We start from the raw sequence: 25,908 nt of genomic DNA, 5'->3' as shown, positions 1-25,908 counted from the left end.
GAGAGAGAGAGAGAGAGAGAGAGAGAAATAGGCCTTAGTTGCAATTGTAAATTGTCTTTGCTCTCCTTGAAAAAGGTGGTTAAGATCTAAAATGGACAGTTTCAAAACTTTGATGGAAATACAGAAAGCAATATTCACAGTGTGGCCTTGATATTTCTTTCCCACTGGTTTCATATATATATTCCCATGTGGTAGGCCTTCAAAAACCACTGGCCGGAAGATGAAATCTGTAAATGATGGAAAAACAATCTCGAGCAACTGCTTCAAGTTATTGTAAGTTTTCGGGGACTGCTGTTAATCCCACTGCTGTAATTCACACTCGTGAAACCCTAAGTTATCAAAAGCAACAGAGGCAGTGAATAAAGACCCAAAACTCAGAAGGAAAACAGCATAGGACTATACTGATAATAGAGGTGCCTGCTGCAAAGTCCCAGCAAATTTGCCACAAATTTGCTACAATATCATATGACTGCAAATTAGCGTCAATAAATTTTTTTCTTGCAAACTCCTACAAACGCATTACAGCAAATTTTTAGTCTGCAGCAATATTGCTTACAATATTGCTGCAACTTTCTTTTTATTTTGCTAAGGGTGAATTTCTAGTAAACCCTGAAACTCATGGTGAAAACAGCTAGCACAGGGCTATATATATATATATATATACTGACAATACAGGTGGGTTTGAAACTCAGGATGTCTCCATTGACCCCTAGTGTACTAACAGCACCCTCATGCAAATTTTGTAAAAAAAAAATAAGAGAGAGATGAAAAAAAAAAAACAAAAAACTCCTGATGTATACTAGTTAAGTGTTAAGTGCTTTCAGTCACAATCTGATACCATTCAGTTGGCTGTATCTATGCACATATAACGTCACACAAAAATAACTGCTACTGGATCCTAAACCTAATTCCACTATGGCGTAAAATATTGCACTTTCTTATCTCTGTCTCTCAAGACGTTATTGTTCTCATATCATTGTGCACGCTTGACAAACCCCTGGAGCTGTGCAGTGTTCCTTGTCTCCAACCTAATCTGCCGTGTGCTGTAGTGCACATTTCAATTACATCCCTCCCTCCTATAACAGTAAGTCTTCTAGGAAAATATGACAGAAACGGAAATCACTGCAGGCCTATTTCTGGGGGAGAGAGGGGTTCTGGAGGTTTGAACTAACCACCCTTTTTGCTGGAAAAAGGTTTCGCCATGGATATCCTGATACATGAAGGTATAATGGTAAAAGGTCCCTTTTTTTTTTCAGAACACCTTACCCCCCACCTGTGAAATTGCTGGCTATAGGCCTGTACTAGCATACTACGATCTGAATGACTTTGCTGCATGGCACACCACTCACCTATAGTGGAGTAGGCTGTGGGTTTATAATGTTCTTTTTACTGAAACTGGTCTGTGGATAAAATACATAAAAAATAAGTATAAATTAAAACAAAAAGAGAACTGTCTCCTAAAATAAATAAATAAATAAATAAATAAATAAATAAATAAAGACATATTTTAATTCAACATTATCAAAATCATGATGTCCAATTTAATGAGCTTTTGACATTTTCATCTAAATCTTTTTTCTTTTGATTTTTGGATTATAGGAGACATTTTAGTAAAGAGAGACATCACTGATTCCATATAGTCAATAAAATATCACCCACTTTAAATTGTGTGTGTGTGTGTGTGTGTGTGTGTTAGTCATCAGTTATGCTGCTTATCAATTATCAATTGATTACTGGTATATCTCTCAATTGCTGTTTTTTTTACAAGAAAGTTATACAAAACATCTAAAAAATTGTCAATAACCAATCTTGTACCTGGCAATGTACCGTATTGATAACTTTTTAAGTCAATGAAAATCTTTTTTTTTCTTCATTTTTCTCCTCCAAGAAGAGAATATAAAAAGTACAACTAGGTTAAAAAAAAACAACAAAAAAACGTAAGGTAAAAAAGCATAATTATACTGAATAAATTTTAACAATATCCTTTTTATTTTGATTTATCAGTGAAAGATGCAAGAATTGACGTTCCATTTCAGCATATACATGGCTATTTATTGACCTAAGCACACTAATGGAGAAACTGAACAGATGGAAAACTATTTGAGAACAGATTATTTAATCAATGTGTTTGCTAGTAAAATATGGTGGGTGAACAAATTTAATTTATAGAAAAAACATGGAGAGATAAAAATCTTGTTATTGCCTCATGCAACTTTTATAACTTGAACCTAAATCAAAAGAATGTGCATATGCTGTACTGATTGATCATTCTATCATAATTTTTTTATGAAATAAATTCCTCATTTGCTGTGTTTCACCACCTTGCTAGGCAATCTAACTATGGCATTTTATCAAGCTATACGCAAATTGGAAAAATCATTAAAGTAACAAATGGACAAGACTATTAGTGAAAATAATTAAAAAATGCTTTGGATTTTTTCAACATTATTATTATTATTATTATTATTATTATTATTATTATTATTATTATTATTATATCATTATAATCATTTCATTATTAATATTAATTCCATCATCATCCTTCTCAATATCACCACCGTCAAATTAATATTACTATCACTTCTAACTACAATTAAGCCATCAAAGCTTGTCTTGGTAAATGGGAAGTCTAGGGCAAGTGCTGCCATCTGCAGGGAAAAGGGGAAGAACAGATAAGAAAACTCTCCATCACAAAACCAAATGAGCTGATTGATTTTCAGTTTAGCAGTCTGTTGCAATAGAGGAGAGAACATCATTTTATAGGATGCGGTGTCCTCACTGGGGCTAAACTCTCTCTAGGAGCAGCTGAGGGCTTCCTATTAAAGGTAATGAAGGCCTTGGTCTTGCAAATTTGGCAATTGCTTCATTAGTCAAGAAGAAGTTTTAGGGACGTAGGATAGTGATAAGTTTTAATAAGTTTTTTGGTTTCCTTGGTGTTAATTACTTTTTTTTTGTAAAAACAGATTATCTTCTTATACAATTTAAAACAAAGAAAAAAATAATATACTGAAAACAGAACATTCCGCTTCTACGGTATAAATATTGTCAAAATAAGTTTGGTGACTCTCTTCACAATGAAATCTCAAAATGATTTTCCCTAGTTATTCAAAATTCACCTCATAACAAAAGTATATCCGAAGTCATGTTGGCAGATGTTCTAAAAGGGGAAACTCATTCAATTTTTTCAATTATCTATTTTTATTTAACTAAAAATAAGCAATGAGAGATCAGTGCAGAAAGCCCTTATAATGCTCAGTCAACAGTGGGAAATGACATATAGTATTGATGATAAGTCACAACTCTATATCTAATCTCATCATTTATATGATCCTTTCAAAATGTGGTTTCCATTTTCATAGAAATAGGTTCATTTACATGTACAACTAAGCATAAGCTACTACAAAAGAATAATTCACAGAGATTCATTTGTTTAGAAATGTACATAAAGTGCAAGTAGAAATAGGGTCTTTAGGTACTACAGCACAAGATCCCAGAAGAAGCATTTTGGTTGACAAAAGCACCATAGAAGTATCAATTCAGACACAGACATCACCAATATACCAGTAGGCTGAATATAGTGTACTATGCTATCTTGTATTTTAATGCAGTTTGGGCTTCAATCCCGATTTCTGACATGCAGGACGATTAGTGTCTCTTGGCAACTAAGTATTCTCTATACACAGCTTCTCTAGAGAGTTTTTTTTTCCAGCAGATTTGAGGGAAAAAAAGATGCAGGTATATTTATACAGTATCAGTAGAGAATTTCAGTATGTTCAACAGACAGGATTTTCAGAAATATTTTAACTTAAAGCAAACGCAGAATATTTGTTCATGAATTAACAAAGCATTCCAATTTTTGAAAAAAAAAAAAAAAAAAACTGACCTTATATCTAAAAACAAAATTTACTATCAACCACTATAGCATCCTTAAAAAAATTCACTTGGAGATAAGCAGGATTTGTATCCATGAACTAGTACAGCTTCTCCATCTTAAAAAAAAAATTAGACTGACTTAGAAATAAACACAGGGATTACATCCATGAATCAGTACAGCTTCTAGGTTTCAAAAAGAAAAAAAAAAAAGAACTTAGAAATAAACACAGGATGCGTGTTGGTTCTATCACTGCCTCTCCTACATTCCCAACACCATTTCCCATCTAACATGCCAGAAGTTTTACAATTAGTTACAAACAATCAACTATTTCCCTCCATGGGAAGTTTTTTCTAATACTTCATGGTTCCAACATAAGAGTCAGGGGCGGAATTAGGGCATCTTCTGGGTCTTCCGGAATACGGTCAGATTTTCAAATTTACATGGATGGGTATCTAATTTTACTCTGTCGGAAGACGGTCAGAAATGGAGGATGGATCAACAAAGATGATTTGGAAGACTGTCAGAAAATATTTCTGGATCCACCCCTGAGAGTGACAGCCTACCTCCAACACAAAGCAAGAAAGTAATTATTTCGTTCACTGAGAGAATGTACATTTGGCAGCTGGACCTATTGGATTCTGGGCAGATCCTTCCCAAAAAGACTCCAGCTTGAAAATTGGTTCAATCCCTAGAGAACTTGAGACACATCTAAGATCATGATAACAATTTAATTAAGATCTAAAAGCAAATTAATGTATATGTTTGTCAATAGTTTTCTCAAAAATAAATACATTTAATTTTGTTGCTACAAATTATCAGATATTGTGATGACGCACGACAACACTATTTTAGAACTATGGCAAGTGCATGAGGACATTACTGAAAATGATCTCGTTATTGCTAACAGCCACTGATTATAACATTGATTTGCCTAAGATGTATCTACACATAACAACTGTCAACTGACTAATGATTCCCGAAATTTTGCCAAATGAGACAAGAGATTCAGACTAACAACTGATTGTTGGAGTGTGTAGTTAGAGGGTATGTATTGGCTTAAATGAAATCATTTCTTGTTAAGATTACAGAAATATGTCACCGACTGATAATTGAATATTATGTAATATTTTGTCAATAGTGAATTATCATCACATTAGTTTTCCCTGGTGTTGGTATATGTGTGTGAGCATGTCTGATTGCTTGCATACATGTAATAATAAGTGTGTGCACATCTGTTTGTGAGAGAAAAAGAGAGTGTGTGTGTGTGTGTGTGTGTGTGTGTGTGTGCATGTATGTGACGGAGAGAGAGAGAGAGAGAGAGAGAGAGAGAGAGAGAGAGAATCAGAGTGGCTGTTCACGTTTCATTATTTGTTAGTACAAGAGTGCATGTATTTGTACAACTGCATGCATGTGCCGTGAGATTGCTGCATAAGTTGCAACCCATGCGAGTACACATTTCACAAGTTACAATTCCAAACTGAGCACGACATTTCACTTTATAGATAAATACACACGCAGAATAATCAAGTAACACAGCTTTCAAAATAAATATATATCGCCATTATACCACATTAAGGAATTCCAATGCTGACCTCATGTTCTTCACTAAAAAACTATAAACTAAGCAATTAGTTTCCAATCAAAATCTTAATGAGACGTCAATCAAATCTATCTGTCAATTCAGGTTAGACACAATTGACAAAAGAAGGAGACAGATTAACTTATTGCAGTGTATCGTGCTATTGTTACAAATTTTGTAGAAAAAATAGAGGAAAAAAGAGATGAAAAAGGATGGCGAGGTAGAATTAATTAGAATAGGACACGCTTGGGAAAGAAAACGATGAGAACAAAATTTAAAGGTCGGTTTTAGTAAGGAATTTCCCTCCCAGAGATTACATCATTTGACATGCTCAGTGATTTTTGGGTAAAAAGGGTAGAACAAAGGGAGCTTTACATGTTCAGTTCATTTGCTAGTTTTTTATTTTTATCTTTTTTTAGCAAAATGGATTGTATATACTCTGGGCTCAGGTAACTTACTAGGTGATTTGGCATCACAGAAGCATTAAATAAAAAAATCCTCACATCAGACTAGTATATATTTCATAAAATTACAAATTTATTTTATATCAATTTTCCCTTATCTAAATATTTCAGTATTTCATCTTTGGATTAGTAAATAGTACCGCTGTAAAGAACCAGTGAGTTAGAAATTTTGATTCACTTTTTTGCCAATTTCTTTTACAAATTTTTAAAACCAATGTTCTGCCATGATGCTATCTTTTTCAATCGCCACTCAGTCAACAATACTACTATTTCTCCTCAATATTTCTACCTTTCACAGCAGGGCTTCTCTCACTGGCTTCCCAGCACTACTAACCCCAAAATCTACACAACTGAAAAATTGCACTCAATTATCAATGAGGGAAAAAATAACAGTTTCCCATTTCAAAGACCACACTTCACCGCTACCAGCTTGATCGACCTGTTAGAGCTGGCTTAGGCCTGCTCACACCAGGGAAATTCCTGACCGAAAACCGAATGTTGTTATTCCCATTAAGTTGTTATTTAATATATACAACTATACTTTTCTGACTAAAAATATTACTTTGAAGTGTCAGTTTCATGAAGAAAATTAAGACCTAAAGTTGATATAAACTTTAAGACCATAATTTTTATTTAACCAAAGGTAAAGCCTGTAACTAATTCAAATATTGCCCTTGTTGGTACTATTGCAACTGAATGAACTACTGTCAAAAAATGAAAACAAAAATCGGTGTCTAGTCTAGACAATTAAAATTTGCTCTTGAGCACTGTTTACACTCTCAAAAAAAAAAAAAAAAAAAAAAAAAAATGAGGTAAGCAGCCTTTAAGTTTTTTCATGAGATACAACTTACTATAGTGAAGATTTTTAGCAGTATTATCTCTAAATGAATTTCAACTTCTGTTTAAACATCATGAAGCACAGGCTCCAGGTTTAAAGTCATTACCTCATTCTAAACATACCCTTGTCTGAACTGGCCTCACAGGTAGAAGACGGGCCTAGATGAGCTTAGTTCACATAATTATTCAAAGTGAGCAGCAAGCCAAGACTGGTGAGTTTAATTCAAACAAATTGTGATAAATGACGCTTTTAAAAGCTGCTATTACATTGGTTCTTTTAAACTACAATGTTATCACATGGTAAAACCATCCAAAATTTGTCCATTTTTTTTTTGCTTCTCCTCCCTTATAAGCAGTGTCTTCAATACTTTTCAAGGACAGGAGGTCTAGAAAGACCCCACTTAGGTTAGGCTATTAAATACTGTTAGGGTCTTAGTGCTATACTGAAATTCAATGTTATCTACAGCAAGACCGGGTTGAGATTTGTCCTTTTACAATTTATGCATAGAGTGGTATGCTGTATATAATAATACGAGATAAGGGTAGGGTAGATGGGGGAGACACGGGGTGGCATTCAATGAAAATTCAATTCTATTTAAGCTTAGCAACAAGGCATTCCAGCATGTAGCAGCAGATTGGACAAGGCCATTGATCTGAATAATTGATTTCTCCCCCCAATCAGGTATTCTAACAAATCCCAGTTTCCTTGGGCATTAGAAACAAATGTTTCCTTCCTTCCTTTATTTCCTTCCTTCTTTCATCATTCCTCCCTTCCTTTTTCCTTTCTTCTTCCCTTCCAATTTATCTTTCTTTCTTTTTCATCCTTCCTTCCTTTCAGGAGTTCTTTCATTTTTTCTTTCACTTTACACTTCTCAATTTCTTTTGTTTTCTTTCTTTTGTAATACAAGACAAACTCATCTCATAATTTATTATGGGAACAGTGCAGTTCAAGTGAAATCATTAAAATGATTAAGAAACTCATAGATAATACAGAGAAAAAAATTGCCATCAATTAGAGCATGTAAGATACATTGGGCCTTTGATCAACATAACATTATTTGCCTGGAATTTTAAACAGTTTTTCCTCAGCATCCCAGTTATTTATGTATGCTTTGTACACCTTCTCGAATTCCCTTTATAAAATTATAATCTATCAACTGGTTAATAAGTTGTAAATATTTTATTTTCATTATCACTATTCAAAACCACTAAAAAAAAAAAATCACGACACCATATGTAAACTGGCTTTCAAGCTCTTGAATTCTAGATAAGTTTTACCATCATCAGTGACATTAACCAGTTTTTACATCTCCTTATATACGAGAGTGAAGCCTTTAAAAAAAAGAAACCCCTTGAAATTCAACAGTTTTGACATATCCTTATATAAGAGAGTGAAGCCTTAAAAAACAATCCCTTAATTGTTCATCATGAACATGACTGAATGGTTACATGTAGCAGAATAAATGAATTATCACTTTGTGTCATTTAGGAATCATATTTTAAGTAAAAAGCCTATGTGTAAGTTAAAACTTGCGTAAAAAACACCCTCTGCTCTTATCTTCTCTCAACTCCCAGTGGATTACTGCTTTGCTTTATTGAGAAAAGTTGTCTGATTCGTAGGCAGCAAAATATTCCCTAAGGATTCGACTCTTTTTTAGAATGTCGAAAAGTTTTTTTTCCTACTAATTGATATGTAAAACAGGGGCAGAAAAACAAGTTTGTCATGAAAGAATTATCTTTCTCTCTCTTTCTCTTCTCTCTGGCATATAATTGGAAAGGAGATCTCAATAATAATATACATATATATAATATTCATCTTTTTACTCGTCTCAAATGTTTGCACACACACACACAAACAAATATACATGCTCACACACACACAAATATACATACTTACACATATGTACGCATACATGCTTGCACACACACACGCACACACACACCGAATCACACCCACATCTCATTCAAGGTAATAAACATCCCTTTTTCGCAAACACTTTGCTCTGAGTTAATTGGCGAAATGAGCTCTAAAAGGAAAAGTAATTCAACTTAACTAAAACTATCAATGACAGTTAATAGATAAATGCAAAAAGATGAACCATCAGTGGATTGGGAACAGTTTTGAATTGGTCTTCAAGTAAGCTAATGACATCAAAGGCTTGGTTGCCTTAAAGGTTATACTTATTTTCTAAAGTCCAACAGAAAAAAAAAAATCACACATGTACATATATTTTATTAACTACCTATAAATAATAGCTGAAATGAATACTAGAAATTTAGTGAAGTGAGTTTTTTAAAATCTATTTCTAAGAACAGTAGAACAATTATCAAGCAGCATTCTAAAGTTGTGACAAGGCAGGATAATTATTCAAGATACGGTGATCTCCTGTTCAGAATGAATTTTTTATACTTTTTTAAAAAATCAAATGATCTAGTTCTAAAAGACTCCCTATGTAGCTAGTAATTTAGACCACCATGCTTTTCCTGACATTTCAGAACCAAATGTGGACGTCAGGTATTTTCATTTTAGGAGTTTATATCATTTCAAAGGTTGGAATAGGAAAAGTCAACTAGCTTTGCGGGAAGTGTAGACAAAATGATAATACGACTGTGGGACATTCTCAAATGTGGACATTACATCTTGAAGATCCATTTTCAGTCTTACCTATAGGTTATTTACGTAGTTTATTTACTACCCCAGGGATCATTAGAGCAGGGTTTGGCCCACTAAGAGAGAAGAAATCACCTATCTTATAAAGAGTAAATACCATTTTAGGAAAGACCCACAAGGGTTCAGTTTGGATGATTATATGACTTTATCAACCCATCAGCCCAATATTGATTCACCATACTGATGATACTTTTTCTGAAGGAAAAATGTTTCCTAAATTGGCCATATGGGGAATGGCATGGTATTCCGGGTAATAACTTACTCTTTGACATTTCCTTCTTTCAAATAAGTTATCACTATGATTCATCAATGCTATGTCAAAATTACAATGTGGTGAAATGGTCATTATCTCCATGCCTTTTACTAGGATAATCTCCGGTGTCTGTATCACATGTAGTTGTTATAAAGAACAAAGATTTTTTTTCTTATCAGAGAATACAAAAAGCTTACAGCACCGGTGCCTGGATGATTTCACTGAAATCATGTTGTTAATCTTAAAATGGAACGTTTTTTAAACAAATTGCACTTGTACAGTTTTCCATAAATCTACAGAGACAGTTAAGTTACTACTCATTAATATGTGGTGCACAGAATGGGGACAGCATAAGCAACTGCTCAACCCAACCAAGTAGCATAAAAATTGCAAAGAATACTGATATACAATGGAACAGTAAGAGAGAGAGAGAGAGAGAGAGAGAGAGAGAGAGAGAGAGAGAGAGAGAGAAATATTAACTTTTCAAGTTGAAGTCAGTCAAACAAGTCTGAATTCTTTGACAAAAATAACTTTTACATCAATTTATCAAACTTGCAGTTCATTTAAATTAGTAAGACAGTTCTAAAAGTGCTCCGTCTCTCTCTCCATTCATTTCAACAATCCCAATCATTAAATGAAGAAAAAATCTGCTCTGATTTTAGCTCTAAAGTAAACAACATTTAAAATGAGATAAGCAAAACACAAGTTTTAAGGTGAACGCCTGCACTTGATTTCCAGTCTCAGGTAAAAAAGAAATGTGGTTCGAATTGCAAGCTGTGATAAACCATAGGGTGAAATACACCTTCAGTAGTTTTCTATCACTTCTGTCTATCACTTTTACTAAATACACGCATATTTTTAGGAATAATGATAAAATAATGATATAAAATAATGATAAAATAATGATAAAATAAATAAATAAATAGAGGAAAATATAACAGAAATATATTTCAATCTTCAAGCTGATCACGAGCTAATGCTGAGCTGGAAGCTCTTTGCTATGATGTCACTTAGACTTGTTCAGACTAAGTTTATCTTTTACAGCATAAACCCACCACCATTTCACTTTTTACAGTAAGTTCAATTTTACTTGCATTTCAAGATAAAAACTACCAAAGATCTCTTATTTTTGCTAAACAAGAACACATATGAACAAACTCATGTAAAAAAAGTCTATTGTATTTTTTATCAATATAGAAAGTACGCCTTCCTTTTTTTTTGTTATCTTACTCGGCCCATATTTCATTTTTTGTTTGTTATCTCTGTATATATGAACACAACCTCCCTTTCCCCAGTGGCTGTGGAGTTATCTGTTGAATCTTTATCAATTCAGATAGTAAGTAGAGGGTAGGGGTACGGGCGGACTAACAAAAAAAAAAAAAAAAATTCTTATATTAGTGCCTTTGAAGGAAAAAAAATAGTCAGTGACATCTATTTAACAGGATGTAAATTACAGATTTACTCCTTTAGAAATTGTTATAATTTATTACAATAAGTTACACTTTATCACAGTCCTTAAGAACTTGATATAATTTATTACAATAAGTTACACTTTGTCACAATCCTTTAGAACTTGTTATAATTTATTACAGTAAATTATACTTTGCTACAGCTCTATTACAACTTGTATGATTTACAACATTCATCACAGTTCTGTTACAACTTGTTACAATGTCTGATAACAAAATTTTGTACTTCACTCTCCAAGCAAAATTAAACTCAAACAGCCTCCCGTTAAGACAAATTTAATAGCAGATAAGAAAGTGCACGTTTTTACACACAATCTGTTACCTGAAGGGGTGTAAACATGAAGTATTTACATCCCTGGTTGTCACTAATACAGCTTTAACCCCAACCTGATAAGACGTGAAATGACACGTAGTGAACTCAGAAGTTTGTGCCAACACTGCCGGATCTAAATCAGGTAATTACATTTCATCCTTGGTAATTTCTTTTGTGCAATTTTTGGTGGATAGAAAATTGTGATGTTTTAAAATTGGCCATTCTTATATTTTTTACATTTGCTGCAATGGATCAATCAAGACAAAATGCTGGTATGAAGGTGGCAATCTACCAGATCCTATATTTCAGGTAGTGCCAGTGTCCAAACTGGTCACTGGTATGACTAGATGACCAAATAAATAGTGGTAATATCAGTTTAATGAATCTATGCTCTATTGACATTTTAGATAGATAGATAGATAGATAGATAGATAGATAGACAGATAGCAAATAGAACTCTTCAGTGTGCTGTCACAGGATTTTTATTTTTTAAATTGTGGCTACCGGAGAAGGAGGAATATTTACCGGCTTTTATTGTGTTAGGCAACCTCTTGAAAATACCAGCTGTAAATCTTTTGAAATGCAGTTGTGGCTGCCTCTACCAGACTAGATGTAACTGCTAATTGCTAACAAGTGTTAGATTATTTACTGACATGAACACTGCATCTCCTTGCTGAAGAAAAGCAGCCAAAAATAGAATGTTTGGGGACACGACATTTACGGTGATTTTACGCTTTTTGGATTCACGTTTATCAGTTTGGTTGTCTATAATAACAAGCAACAGATGTTTCGACTGACAATGTTCATTAACTACTAATGGTTTTGTATCTTCTAGTTCTTCATCAAACAATGCTACAACCCAGTCACTAAAGGTGCCTTACTGGTATGTTCATTAGTGTTATCAGTTTGTGGTTCACTGTTTCCCAGTGTCCGAATAATTAAATTTCTGGGTAATTAGCTGTTGGATAATTACTCCTAGTATAATTATGATTAAATGTTATAATTAATGCTGTGATTGCACAATGCTTGATTAATGATTTCACCTAGCTAGGGCACCAAATGTAGTTAGTTATACGACCAAATCATGTAAATCTGATTTCATACCATCTTTCTCATCCAGAACTGGAAATAATAACTTAATTTCAGTAATAACATCACTTCAAAATTGCTGACTATGCCGTAACAAAAAATGCTGCTTATCTTAAAGCCTGTGATACTAAGCACACTGAGATACCTTATAAGATCAGTGTGTCTATGCCAAAAACTTCTCTGTCTGCATCTAATAGTCCTTAGGGACACCAAAGGCTAAGAATCTGCTGGCCCAAGGCAAAAACAGTGACTGAACAAATTTAAAAGATTTTACTGGTCTGGTTTCAATTGCATGTGGCAAGTGACTATCACAGCTAACACACTGTCACGCCTGATACACTGTCACAGCTATTACACTGTTAGGCGGCATTCACATCGAGTTGAGCCATGGCTCTGCAAAGCCACGACCTAAATATGGCAGACTTACATGAAAGGAAAACTGCCTAATCTTTTAATAGTCTTTCCGCCTCTCACACGCCTCCCCATGTGTCGTCCCTGCAGGGGTACAGTCATTGAATCTCAGCTCCATTGGAAGGACACATGGGGAGGTGTGTGAGAGGCAGAGAGGCACTCTCTGGTTAGAATCAACTCCCATCAATGTTTAGATATGTCACCAACATGTAGACACGAACAGCTTTGGGTGCATTCCCAGAGATTTAGATCGATCCAGAGATTTAGATTTAGATCGACCTAACTCCCTGGGGGTTCACGCTAAATTGCAGTCAGCCGAGCGCGCACCATAGTTAATTACCCTCTTACAGCTTTTAGTAGGCGGGACAGACGCTTAAGCCGGCTAAGCTGACGGTAATCTAGTGAGACTCCCCACAGGGATAGATCGATCTAAAATCTATGGGAATGGGGTCTTTGAAAAGAAACTTATTCCCAAAATATTTAACTTAAAAAAACTTAAAAAATCAATGATATAATATTTAAGTCATGGCATTCTTCAAATTTTTATAACAAACTATGTGGATTTTCTATCAAACATTTTGTTCTTGAATTCTTTAGTGATCTTCATTGACCGAAAATTATTTCATCCAAGCATATATATTTAATTCTATTGGCTATACAAGTTCTGATGCATTTATCAATATGGTTTTCAATGGCTGAAATTTATTTTATTTTACACCTGACATTTAATTTCATTGGTCATTAGTTCTTATCTTTATGTTATTATGATTTTCATTGGCTAAAAGTTAGGCTACTCTTACAACTCAAAGCCAAACTGATGTGGTAATAAACACGCCTAGTTGTCACAGATAACAGGTAATTACTTAGATATTTGTTATCTCTGGGTTACAGTCAGTTCACGACACAAACGTTTTAATGAGCATTAATCAAGCCAGTTGACTAAATCCAATAGGAAATATGGTTAATTTACTAGACAGTTGTAATGTTTGCCCAGAGTTAATCTTCTCTCTAGTGGCTGACAAATGGGCAAGATAAGAAAATCACGGCACTACACTGGCAGATGGGGTGTTTGTTTAACGGTCGCCATGACAGACCACTGTACGTTGGGTCTGGTCAGAGAATCTGCATATTTTTTCAATAATTCTGGGGAGAATGTTATCCTGAGCCTTGCTTGTTTGTTACCTGTCATAACTTCTTTCTAGAATCATGTCAAACTGAACAAGTTTGTAGAGATGAAATAGGGAGTAATAGGAGGCATTGTGATCATTGCGATTGGTTGACTTCACGGCTATAGTCTTTGATCATGGCTATTTGAAATTCACACAATCTGATGTGCATCAATGTAACTCACTCATCACTGACAAGTTAATTTTGGTATAAATAAAAGATAAGGCTACAAGGACGATTATGTCAAGAAGAAAGATAAAAGCTGCATACTAATGAGTTAAAATGTCAAAATGCATAAAATTTACTGAAATTCAATCCATAAATGCAATCATGCACTCTAATATAAAAAAGCAACTGAACATTATTAGACCTCACAGCATGGTGCAGATAATTTTCCCATCCTGTATACATACATAGTTTCATCCATTCCTCTAAAATGACTGACTAAACTCTCACAGCACAGTAGCAGCCTGCCGTTAAATAAGCATTTTACAACTGTTAGAAATACGAATGTCACATCCTGCTGAGAATACAATCAAATCCTCCCCAGGAACAAAGCCCTAAATTAGAAATCGGATCTGGCAAAAAGTGAGAGATGTGACATTTCACCTTTTTAAATTAATAGCTGCTACTATTTATGTTGTGCTAGAATTTCAGCAAAAGCATCATAAAGATAAATACCTATGAGGAAAACGTACGTGACATTTCTCTTTTCTCGGATTGGTCTTATATTTATTGGGATACTGTTTCAGTTATGTCATTATGGCATGAACAACAAAACCTCTGTAACCAGTTGCATATGGTGAAAGGTATAAAAGATGTGCATAAATATTCGTTAACTAGGTAAATGATCAAACCTTGTAATAATAATTATTTAACACAAGCTGGAATTTTTCACAGCATTATATCTTATGGCCAATCCAGAAGAGGGGCATGGGAGATCGATCCTCCTGAAATATATAACAGGCTCCTGGATACTCCACCAAGTAATGGTCAGGGAGCAACAGTATCTACTCGCATCAGTCTGACAAAGGTTTTGGATCGGGTAAGCCATAAGCTAACCATAAGGAAAAATTCCAATTTGTGTCAAATAATTATCATTATTTGTATGAAAGATAATTTGATAAAAACCCACCAGGTAGCTTGTGGATGGCACCAACTTCTAGGAAAGTTTCCACGTTTTGCTTTCCATTAAAATGTATTATTTTTCCAAACCTGATAGAAAAATATATACTTGTAAAACCTACCAAAGGGGACAATGTCTATTTCTATCAATGTATTTTCCTAGTTGTTTTTAGAACAAAGTTGCTTGCTAGATGTTGGGGAAAAACTATTTAAAACTGGCAATTAATAGGGTAACTCAAATCCATGACCATGACTGCTGTAAAGTCAGTTCAACAGCACCGTCAGCAAATTTGAAAAAATACATGTTTCACAAAAGTTCAGTTATCTCAAATATCCATTGTTGACATGGCCCTCACAAAAGATGCCAGAAACATTAGGAACTGTGTCAGCTTTCAACATGATCTCTAAATTGTCCTTCCAAGCTTACAATATATAATATCCATTTTCATAGCATGCTCTATCACGGAGGTGAAACATATCTTCTCAACTATACTCAATTGCACCACATTAGATATTTTGGAACTTTTTTATTACTTCTGCTATTAAGAAATCAACTATTAATTTAACATCCTGAGTGCATGCGTGTGTGCATCTGTGTTTCTATGTGTGAGCGAGAGAGAAAGAGAGAGAGAGAGAACTTTTATTTATTATATGTGTTTTTTCAATTAAGTATTTGAGACAAAATATAAATGTGCATTTACCACTTCATCTGGAAGGTGCATATTTTACATAGTTATTGGATAAACCAAATAAATAAATATGTGTATGTGACAGTATGTTAAGCTAATCTTAGACAGATGGTTATAAAAAACATCTAGTATCTAGATAGATCATTAATGGGTTTTCAAGCAGAATTAAAGAATCCCAGTGATGTTACATCAATAAATTGCTGAAGGCTTTAACTGACACAGCTTAGAAATCCCTGGAAAAATCAGATTACATCAGCAAACTGGCATTTGCAACTAAAATTTCCCCACATACATAACTTGTTTTGATCATCATGCCGATATGGTGTGACTGGTTTGATTAAAAAAAAAAAGAAAGAAAGAAAAAACATATTGATTGAGTTGCAGGAGTGATATTCAATGTTTTTTAAAGTCTGCTGAAAAATGATTTTGTACATGAACCAACTGATAAAATCTGCCTCAATTCAGCATTAGCCAGCTGAGGACAGGGGAAAAGCTCTGCATTAAATTTACACACACAGCAAATGAAGCCAGTGTCTTCAGGGGCTGTTCAGAATGAGATATGTCGACCTAGCTAACTCCACGGGGTCTCTCGCTGATTTCAATCCAATTAACAGATTAACACACCTCTTATTTCCAACATGCTCGTACAATCAAAAGCTTCCCTGTCTGCTACTTTGCAATATCAGGTATATGTCCACTAACAAACCCAGATCACTGAAAATATATCCTCTTTTCACAGACGTTTCTATTTGACTCTCTTTTCACAAACGTTTCTATTTGAAACAGATCTCATTTTCATGCCTGCATGAATACCTAACTTATCAATCTGTTAAGAAAAATTCAACAGGACAGCCTAAATTCATCTTTAATTTACAGCTGTTAGTAAGATAATTTAACACCAATTTTATAATTGTGAAGTACCAAAATGTCGGGTCATTTAGGAATATAAAATCAACTGCCAAATGTGTCTTAACTTGTTCATTTAAGTGCACTTTATCTATCTCCATTGAGGTATCACTGCCAACTCTTTTTTGTGAAAAGTATCACTTAGAACCACTTAACTGTGGCTGTGCGGCAAACAATTAAAGTGGATTTCTAGTGTACTTGTGGCAGTTTAACTTAATAGTATATGCTATCTAAGTAATGTCTTAGCATGTCATTATGATTAGTTTGCCAGTCTAGTCACCTTGTTGTCCCACTCTGTCACTTGTAACTGAATTAAACAGTGAATTGTAGCTAGCATTGGGTATGCTTTAAAAGTGTTATAAAAATCTAGCTTTTGAGTCTAGCTGGCACAAAGTTAGGTCATGGCATCCAGACAAGAACCTCGCCTAATGATGGTCTCTCTTCAGCTGGTAGGCAACACAAAATGGGACTCTGAACAGCTTACTGTAGTTGGGCAGCAACCTGTGCTGCATAGAAAACATTTCTGATCATTCACAGTGCAGAAGGTGGTTTTACATGTATCATACTTTCTCATCAGGACTGGATGGTGACTGATACATATACAGACTTGTGGTGCAGGGACATTGCAGAACAGTATTTTAAAGAAGGTATTACTGATGCAAGAAGGCAATACTGCTAGACTAAGTCTAGAAATCTGAACATTCTTTTTCTTATTTTCTCTCTCTCTCTCTTTCACACACACACATACACACGTTTTCTCTTACCACAGGTATATCTTAATTAATTAATTTTTTTCTTAAAGGGATAACAACTGTTTTTTTTTTTTGGGTGGGTGGGGGGGGGGGGGGGGGGCAAAGAAGAAAAGAGATTTTCCCAAACTTACCAAGGGTTAATGGATCAACACAGACATTCACAGTTAGTCCATGTTTTTTTTTTTTAAGTTTTTTTTTTTTTTTTTTTGTAATAATTTGTTAAGAGATTATTATGGAGGAATTGCCACCTGACTTCTGATGGCAAGCACAGATTCCAGAATTTGCGATAACCGCTGTTTTGGTGGAATTTATTATACTTCTGCAAGTTGTTTAAAGTGCTTCATGGTAGAATATGAATCTCATACAAACAATTGCTATCCCTCTAGAATCTCATATATATCTTATATCTTATCTTATCTTATCTTATCTCATATTTTGAGAAAGAGGATAATGCTTATGTTCAGATGGGGATATTATTATTAGGAGGGTCCAATGCTCTGAAGATTGTAAGAGCCAAGTTTTAAAAAATCGACCGCTGTTCCAAGGGTTTAATATAATATAATCTTTATTAGTTCTAGCACAATTTACAAAGGCTATGACCAAACAATTACATAAGTACCATATATTAATACTTAGTGTGTATACTTAAATGTACTAGTAAGTGCTGTTATCCACCCATTATCAGAGGTGAAAATAATATCCCCGAAAGGTAAGAGGGCCCTGATATTCCAAATGAATTTTAGTCCGAGGGTAGGCTGTTCCAAAAGAGGCTAGCTGCGCCTAAACGCAATGGTATTACTTACATATGCAAAGAGGCACCTTAAATTGTTTTTTCCCATCTGCTGATCCTGTAAACAGCATGTTGTATCAAAGGTATCGATCATGCCTAATCAATAAATAATCATTCAACCAGTCATCGGGTTTAGTCCGTACCTGATAACAAATATTTCAGGTTAATGTGGATATATTATAGAGCAAGGTACTATCTGAAGTCAAAGAGAATGTTTCAATAGTTTTTATCCCCATCATTACGTATAACCCTATGAAAAAATATCAACAACCATTTTTTTCAATTATCTATAAAGGTTTAATTCACATAAATAACCCCTTTTCTAAAGTAATCTGCCAATGCCTCACTCATAAAAAACTCACTCACTTCTAAAAAAAATGAAATATAATGGCTTATCAAATAGTGTACCAGAAAACCTAAGTGCTATGAGAAAAAAATGAGCAAAAATAAAAAGTTCATCAGTGTTATCTTCTTATTTTTGCTCTCCAGTTGCCATCAATGTGTTATCAGCTTATTCCCGTGAGATGTTTTAACGCTCAAAGACCCCACTGGTCGTAGCAGAGAGATAACTGATGTATTAGTTATAGCTGATTTTGGTGAAAGGTAGAGATACTAGCTGGGCCACTTTGTTATCAATTGTTTAACAGAAGAGTTTTAGGTTAAAAAAATCTCTAACCTCACAAAGGCATATCTGAATGTTTAGAAACAACTTTTATCATTTGAACACTCTGGGGTTAAAAAAGCTAACAGAAAAATTAATATAAAATCCTCATCAAAGCTATCAGCAGATAAAAATTTTCCGTTTTTTTTTTCTTAACTATCTCTGTAAAGGGCTAGCCTCTCCATCATCTGGTCTACCTCTGGAGACATGTTGTTTGAAAACAGCTGTCAGAGTGATAAACAGGGCGTTCAGCAAACAGGAAACCTGCGGAATGGGGATTGCAGGACTGAGGAAGGTACTACTTATATAGGCTGATCTACTCATGATTGATAGCTATAAACAACCTGTCTGTATCTCATTAACAAATAATAAATTGCGCCCTCCTCTCTTAAATGTACCTCTTTGAAATAGGAATTCATATTCGTGAGTAAATCCATATTCATATTTTAAAAATAATGCACGTAACGGCAAACATCTCCTAAATGCACCTCTTTGCAAAAGACTTCATATGCATGAGTGAATCAGTATGTAGTGTTAGGATACTAAGAGACCATTCCCAGAGAGCAGCGTACTAACTTTGGATCGAACTATCTCTGAGGCGATTCTCGCTTAACTGCAATTAACTTGGGCGGCTTGGATGTCTGTCACGCCTGCTGAGGCTGATAGGTGGTAATTATATTATAATTAACTATCGTTTAGCAGCTTTAGTGGGTGGCCCAAACGTCTAAGCCGCTTGGGCTGAAAGCAATTTAGTGAGGGACCCCATGAAGATGGACTGATCCTGTTAGATTGATCTAGGGATGGGAACCCAGTCTTAGTTAGGCAGTGCTGAGGAACTATGCCATCAAGACCTTTGCAGGGTGTACTACATAAGTTTATTAAAAAATACATTTTCATCAAGATAGACTAATGGGTTTTCCTTTAGATAAATAATTAATCATTAAGGAAATGTTGTATGGTTGTATAAAAAAAAAAGATATTTTTGCAGCTTGAAAATAATTCTGCAGCAGAATTGCATACAAGTCTGCAACTAATTTTATATCTGAATTGCAGACAAGTCCATTAGGATCCTGTCCCCTTGAATCTGATATGTTTTAGTTTATTTCCGTATTCCTGAGGTACTGAGTGTGTAAATGGCTTCCAGACAATCAGTTCACACTTGAGGAAGAACACCCACTACAGTATCGCATCATCAATCAAAGAGAAGAATGAAGGATCAGTCCTTTTGTATGTTTTAATTTGTGACAGTGAACTCATTTGTATTGTGTCTTGTTGTGTGTATTTACTCTCTCTCTGTTTTTTCCTATACCAACACAAAAATTGAAAAATTATAAATAAATAAATAAATAAATAAATAAATACATTGTGCCAAGGATCTCACCAAGTGTTTGTCTGTTAGGTAAAAATAATTACTGCTAATCTCCTGAAATCCAGGAAAAAGTTTGGCTATATAATAATGGTCCCTATATAATTATAAGGTCAGCAGACAGGAATTGGATGACCTACGGGAAAAGTCAGTCAATTGTATGGAAGAAATATGAATTTTGATCACATTTTTAACATTTTTTCCATCTAAGTTCAATGTTAACTTTCCCTCATACCAGCAGTCTCATACATTTATTCAAAGCCTGCATCCAAATGCATTTTCTTGTTCAGTGCATTCTCTTTCCATTATACACACACTTTTTTGTCCTCTATCTGTCTATTTTGATAGACAAAAACCTTATATCTTAACATACATGAGGCGTATTTAGGTTGCAAATTTAGGTTATCAAGGAAAAAAATCCTTTATTTAGATGGAAAAACTGTGTTTAGCGTGAAATTACTCTGTCCCTATGAGAACTTACATACCCAGTGACCTAGCTGCACTTAAACATCCATTTTCCAATTAATCAGAGAGGCATTTTAGAAAAATGTGATAGATTTATGCATGACTGTTCTATTATGGGAAGCCTGGGATTACACTGCCCAGTGATACATCTTTTTTTGACCGATCTCTGAAACTGATTTCTTGTTGCTAAAGAAAATAGGCACAGTTAACTAAAAGGGCAATAGGCAGAGGTCAAAAAATGGGTAGAGGTCAGGAAAATAGGCCGAGGTCAGGAAAATGGGTAAAAGGTCAGAAAAATGGGCAAAGGTCAGCCAGCGCTGCAGTCATCTGCAGTCAGCTGAAAATAAGACAGGAAAAGACTGGTTCACAGCAATAACTGGCCATTTAAGTAGAACAACAAAGCCCTCTCTTGACTTTTACCTTCATGGCCTCACTTTCACTCAAGGAAATGATGTGATGTTTTTTATCGTGTCTCTTTTCCACGTGTATAATGCAGATATTGCAATCTGCCATGAAAGCTGAGAAGATATTTAAGTACTCTTCAAGATACTTTTATATAAATGACTTAAAGGGTTTTATCTCCTTTAAGGTCTGAATTTGGGAAATAAAAGAAGCTTTGAAGGTTATAAATTTGAATCGAGGGGATTTCCAAATGCATGGAGATTTCCTTTAATCTAAAATTGTCATTTTCTGTTCTGTTTGACTGAGATAAAAACTACAGTAATCCATGATGTATAGTTTTTACATGCACTGCAGCTAAAACTTCTTTCCAGTGTATCTATTCAGATTATGAATTACCATCAATTCCAATAATCTGGTTTTTACCATCTTTACACAGGAGACAAAGAAAAATCCATCTCACTGCAATCTGATATGTCTTCCTCATTTCCACTTTATCACCATATAACTGTGACTCAATACTAGCTCTCAGCTCAGCCAATGTTTGTATGTGAGATAAAAAAAGGTTACCTGTCTGAGAACTTTCAGTCCCATTTACAATGGACACAATTATGAGAGACTGCTGGGGGGGATGGGGGGGGGGGGCAGTTCAGTTTGTGAGCGAAGAGGGAGGTCCAAGGGGCTTCTTTAGTTACCTTGCAGGGGCTAAATTGACTCTATTACTGCTGTCAAAGTTTTATCCCATAAGCCAGACCTGCCTCACGTAAGCCTGATCAAATAATAACCAGAGTCACTGAACATGTGCCTCTGCAAGGGAAATAAAACAGCCTTTTAAAGTTCACACGGGTTCTTAAGACAGAATCAATAAAATTCATTTCCGACTAGGATACAGAACACACCCAGTATGTGAGATTAAAGACGAGTTACATGAGGAAATCTGGTTAGTATATATAACTTCCAGTTCAACTATCAGTCCTCATGGAAACGGATCATGTCCTAGGAAGTCTTTCTTAAAGCATACAGTTTGAATAATAATAACAACAACAACAACAAAAACAACAACAACAAAAATAAAAGCAAACCCCGCATTTTCCCCATTATCAGCTATAATAATAATAATAATAATAATAATAATAATAATTAAAGCAAATCCCAGCATTTCCCAGCATATATCACCTAGAAATGCCCAAGCAAAACCCACTGAGAAGATCACATGATATATTTTAAAATTCATTGTGTGACTTTCAGTGTGTTAGATGTGACAATGCTTTAGGTGTGATAATGTGTTAGCTGTGACACTGAGTCAACTGTGTGTTTGATATTACAGTGTGTTAGCTGTGACAATGAATCAACTGTGTGTTTAATATATTACAGTGTGTTAGTAGTGACAGTGTGTTAGCTGTGACACTGAGACAACTGAGTGTTTGATATTACAGTGTGTTAGTTGTGACAGTGTGTTAGCTGTGACAATGAGTCAACTGTGTGTTTGATATTACAGTGTGTTAGTTGTGACAGTGTGTTAGCTGTGACAATGAGTCAACTGTGTGTTTGATATTACAGTGTGTTAGTTGTGACAGTGTGTTAGCTGTGACAATGAGTCAACTGTGTGTTTGATATTACAGTGTGTTAGTTGTGACAGTGTGTTAGCTGTGATAATGAGTCAACTGTGTGTTTGATATTACAGTGTGTTAGTTGTGACAGTGTGTTAGCTGTGACAATGAGTCAACTGTGTGTTTGATATTACAGTGTGTTAGTTGTGACAGTGTGTTAGCTGTGACAATGAGTCAACTGTGTGTTTGATATTACAGTGTGTTAGTTGTGACAGTGTGTTAGCTGTTACAATGAATCAACTGTGTATTTGATATTACAGTGTGTTAGTTGTGACAGTGTGTTAGCTGTGACAATGAGTCAACTGTGTGTTTGATATTACAGTGTGTTAGTTGTGACAGTGTGTTAGCTGTGATAATGAGTCAACTGTGTGTTTGATATTACAGTGTGCCAGATGTGATAGTGTGTTAGGTGTGACATTAAGTTAGATGTGATGGTGTGTTGGATATGACAGCATATTAGGCTTAAATTAAGTATGAGGAACTACTCTATGTGAAACATTTCACAGTCCATGAAAACAAAAAGAGTTGTGCATATTCAATATTCTCAAAACATTCTCACAATCATCAACACATGTTCATTCCCACCAGCTGTCTTTGGCAAGGTAAACTTGCTCTATATGGGGGCGTGTGCCTGAAACCCTGTCAGAGCACATTTGCCTTGTTGTGTTGACTTATCCCATCTTATCATGCGTAAAGTTGCTCATCGGCACAATATTTCCGAGATTTTTACCCTTTGCTTTTACCATGGGGATGCTATGCCTGAAAAGCATACATTCAAATAACTTGGCTATATGCTGCTGTAATGGAGGTAGAGAATAATTTATTGTCATAACTACCTTGTTATTTTGATTTATAATTCATCCAGATTTGCTTCAATGAAAAGCTACGGAAAGCTGTAATATGCTATTAAGCAGTAGCAATATGGGCAAAGACAATAAATATCCATACATAAATTGTATAATAATCTGCATTTAACCAGTAGTAATGGGGATGGAACATTTGTTCTGATTCATTTAATTCACAAGATTATGAATACCACCAAAAATGGCCTATAAAAAGGGCATCTTTCATTGGCCAATCACTTGACTGGATACAAATGAACATTACTTTACCATTTGATGTGCGCCAAAATGGTCATTGAACTCGTAAAATGTAGCTCAAAGAAAAGGAATTGTGCATCAAAAACAAATTAAGTGTACTGATGATGCAGAACTTATCATCCACAAATGACACATGTTTCACACAAGTACAAACACTTTGTTGAAGTACATCTGATTTCACATAAGATTAATGAGAAGTAGAAGAGATATATGGCATGGAGTACTTTCAAATGTCATTATAAGTCATTTCAATAAACAAGGTATTTCATGTGCCAAATCATATAATATTGTCAATAATTAGTTTTGAAGATAATGATTTAGATTAGACAAAGAAAAGTAATTAAAATAAAAAAGTGATATTAGTTGGTGCAATTGGTAACAAGCCTTAAAGTCTAAGGTCCTTTTCTTTCTTTTTCATTAAATCTAAAAATTACTGAGCCATATATATATATAACAAGATCTATCATCAAAAATGCCCTCACCCAACTTTGACCACCCAAAGAGAGAAAAAGAATTTTTAAAAGGCTGAATCAATTCTAAATGGGACATTTTCCAAATGAAAACAGCTAGCCGCAATTCAGGAGTCACTTTTTTTACCCGAAACTTCAATTAAGTCTGTTTGCATCCAATTGGATTGGTGTAAGCCTGACTGTCTGGAACACATATAAATTTGTGGCAAGAGTGATCTGGATTAATGAACAGTGGGACAGTTATAAGAGAATACTGCTCCTTTCAGGGCCACAGGCGTAGTTCAAACCTAGCTGTAGCAAATACTCAGTTGTATCCAACAACCAGTTGCTGCCACTGCCTGGTTGTAGGCAACATCTTGTAGCAGCCAGTACCTGGTTGTAGTCAACATCTTGTTGCAGCCAGTACCTGGTTGTAGGCAACATCTTTTTGCAGCCAGTACTGGTTGTAGGCAACATCTTGTAGCAGCCAGTGCTTGGTTGTAGTCAACATCTGGTTGTAACCAGTATCTAGCTGCAGTCAACAACCAGTTGCAACCAGTGCCTGGTTGTAGTCAATATCTGGTTGCAACCAGTATCTAGCTGCAGTCAACAACCAGTTGCAACCAGTGCCTGGTTGTAGTCAACATCTGGTTGCAACCAGTATCTAGCTGCAGTCAACAACCAGTTGCATCCAGTACCTGGTTGTAGTTAACATCTGGTAGCAGCCAGTACCTGGTAGTAGCAAATATTTGGTTGCAGTCAAAACACAGTTGCATCTTACAACCAATTTCAGCAAACAAATATTTTAGCAGTGAGCAAAGTGCAGCCAACATCTGGTTGCAGCCAATACCAGGTTCTAGTCAAAATCCATTTTAGTCAATTAATAGATGTTTTAATATGAAATAATTTACACAAACTAAATTAAAACCAATACAGGTTCTGCACCTGTATTGTTTAGTCCGTGTGAATGTATCTTTCAAATGCTGTAAACAAGTGGAGAAATCAACATTCCTTGTTCAATTGGTGTTGACATTCTGAAGATTAAACCCTCTGCAGTAAACAGGATTTGTGCTTATCATCATCAGTAATACATCCCGACAGACAGATACAGCACAAATGCTTTGGATTACCAACAAGTCTGATGGCAGGAATATTGTGGCACTGGAGTGTGTCACCGTGAATAGTGAAATGGAAAATGTGTTGTGGCAAAACATCATGTGGCTAAACGTACCAGTAGATTGATATCAGTGGGTTATCGTAGTGCAGCATAACCATCCCAGTCACGCTTCATATGCGTCTTCTTATTGATGACTGACACTGTCTAACAAGATGGTCCCAATGGGTATTTTTGTTACCCATGAAAGCCTTTTTTTCTTTCCCAAATGCGTGAAACACCCTGTTCCCCTGACTCGTGAATGCAACTTTTTATTTCTCATCTCCCATGAAACGAAAGCATTATACTTGGTGAT

General features: G+C 35.0%; 2 protein-coding genes across 8 annotated transcripts in view; one reads left to right on the top strand and one right to left on the bottom strand.

The window, feature by feature from the left end:
* LOC106153481 (uncharacterized) overlaps positions 1-25,908 on the bottom strand; it is an 88,079-nt gene that overhangs the window by 33,181 nt on the left and 28,990 nt on the right. The gene's annotated exons all lie outside the window — the stretch shown is intronic.
* Positions 1-25,908, top strand: part of LOC106153482 (adrenocorticotropic hormone receptor) — a 60,348-nt gene that overhangs the window by 23,282 nt on the left and 11,158 nt on the right. Inside the window, exon 1 of one of the 6 annotated variants that reach the window (XM_013527426.3) lies at positions 2,563-2,825. The exons of 4 other annotated variants lie outside the window; for them this stretch is intronic. The gene's annotated coding sequence lies outside the window, so the exon portion shown is untranslated. Of the gene's footprint in view, positions 1-2,562; positions 2,826-11,227; positions 11,603-25,908 lie in introns of those variants that run through there. One more of the 6 variants, XM_013527423.3, reaches the window with a different exon arrangement.

The sequence above is a fragment of the Lingula anatina genome, chromosome 10, assembly GCF_051362555.1.
Source record: "Lingula anatina isolate TDL-2025a chromosome 10, LinAna3.0, whole genome shotgun sequence".
NCBI classification, from domain to species: domain Eukaryota; kingdom Metazoa; phylum Brachiopoda; class Lingulata; order Lingulida; family Lingulidae; genus Lingula; species Lingula anatina.
Note: the sequence above shows the minus strand (reverse complement) of the source record. Positions and strands in the feature narration are given on the sequence as shown.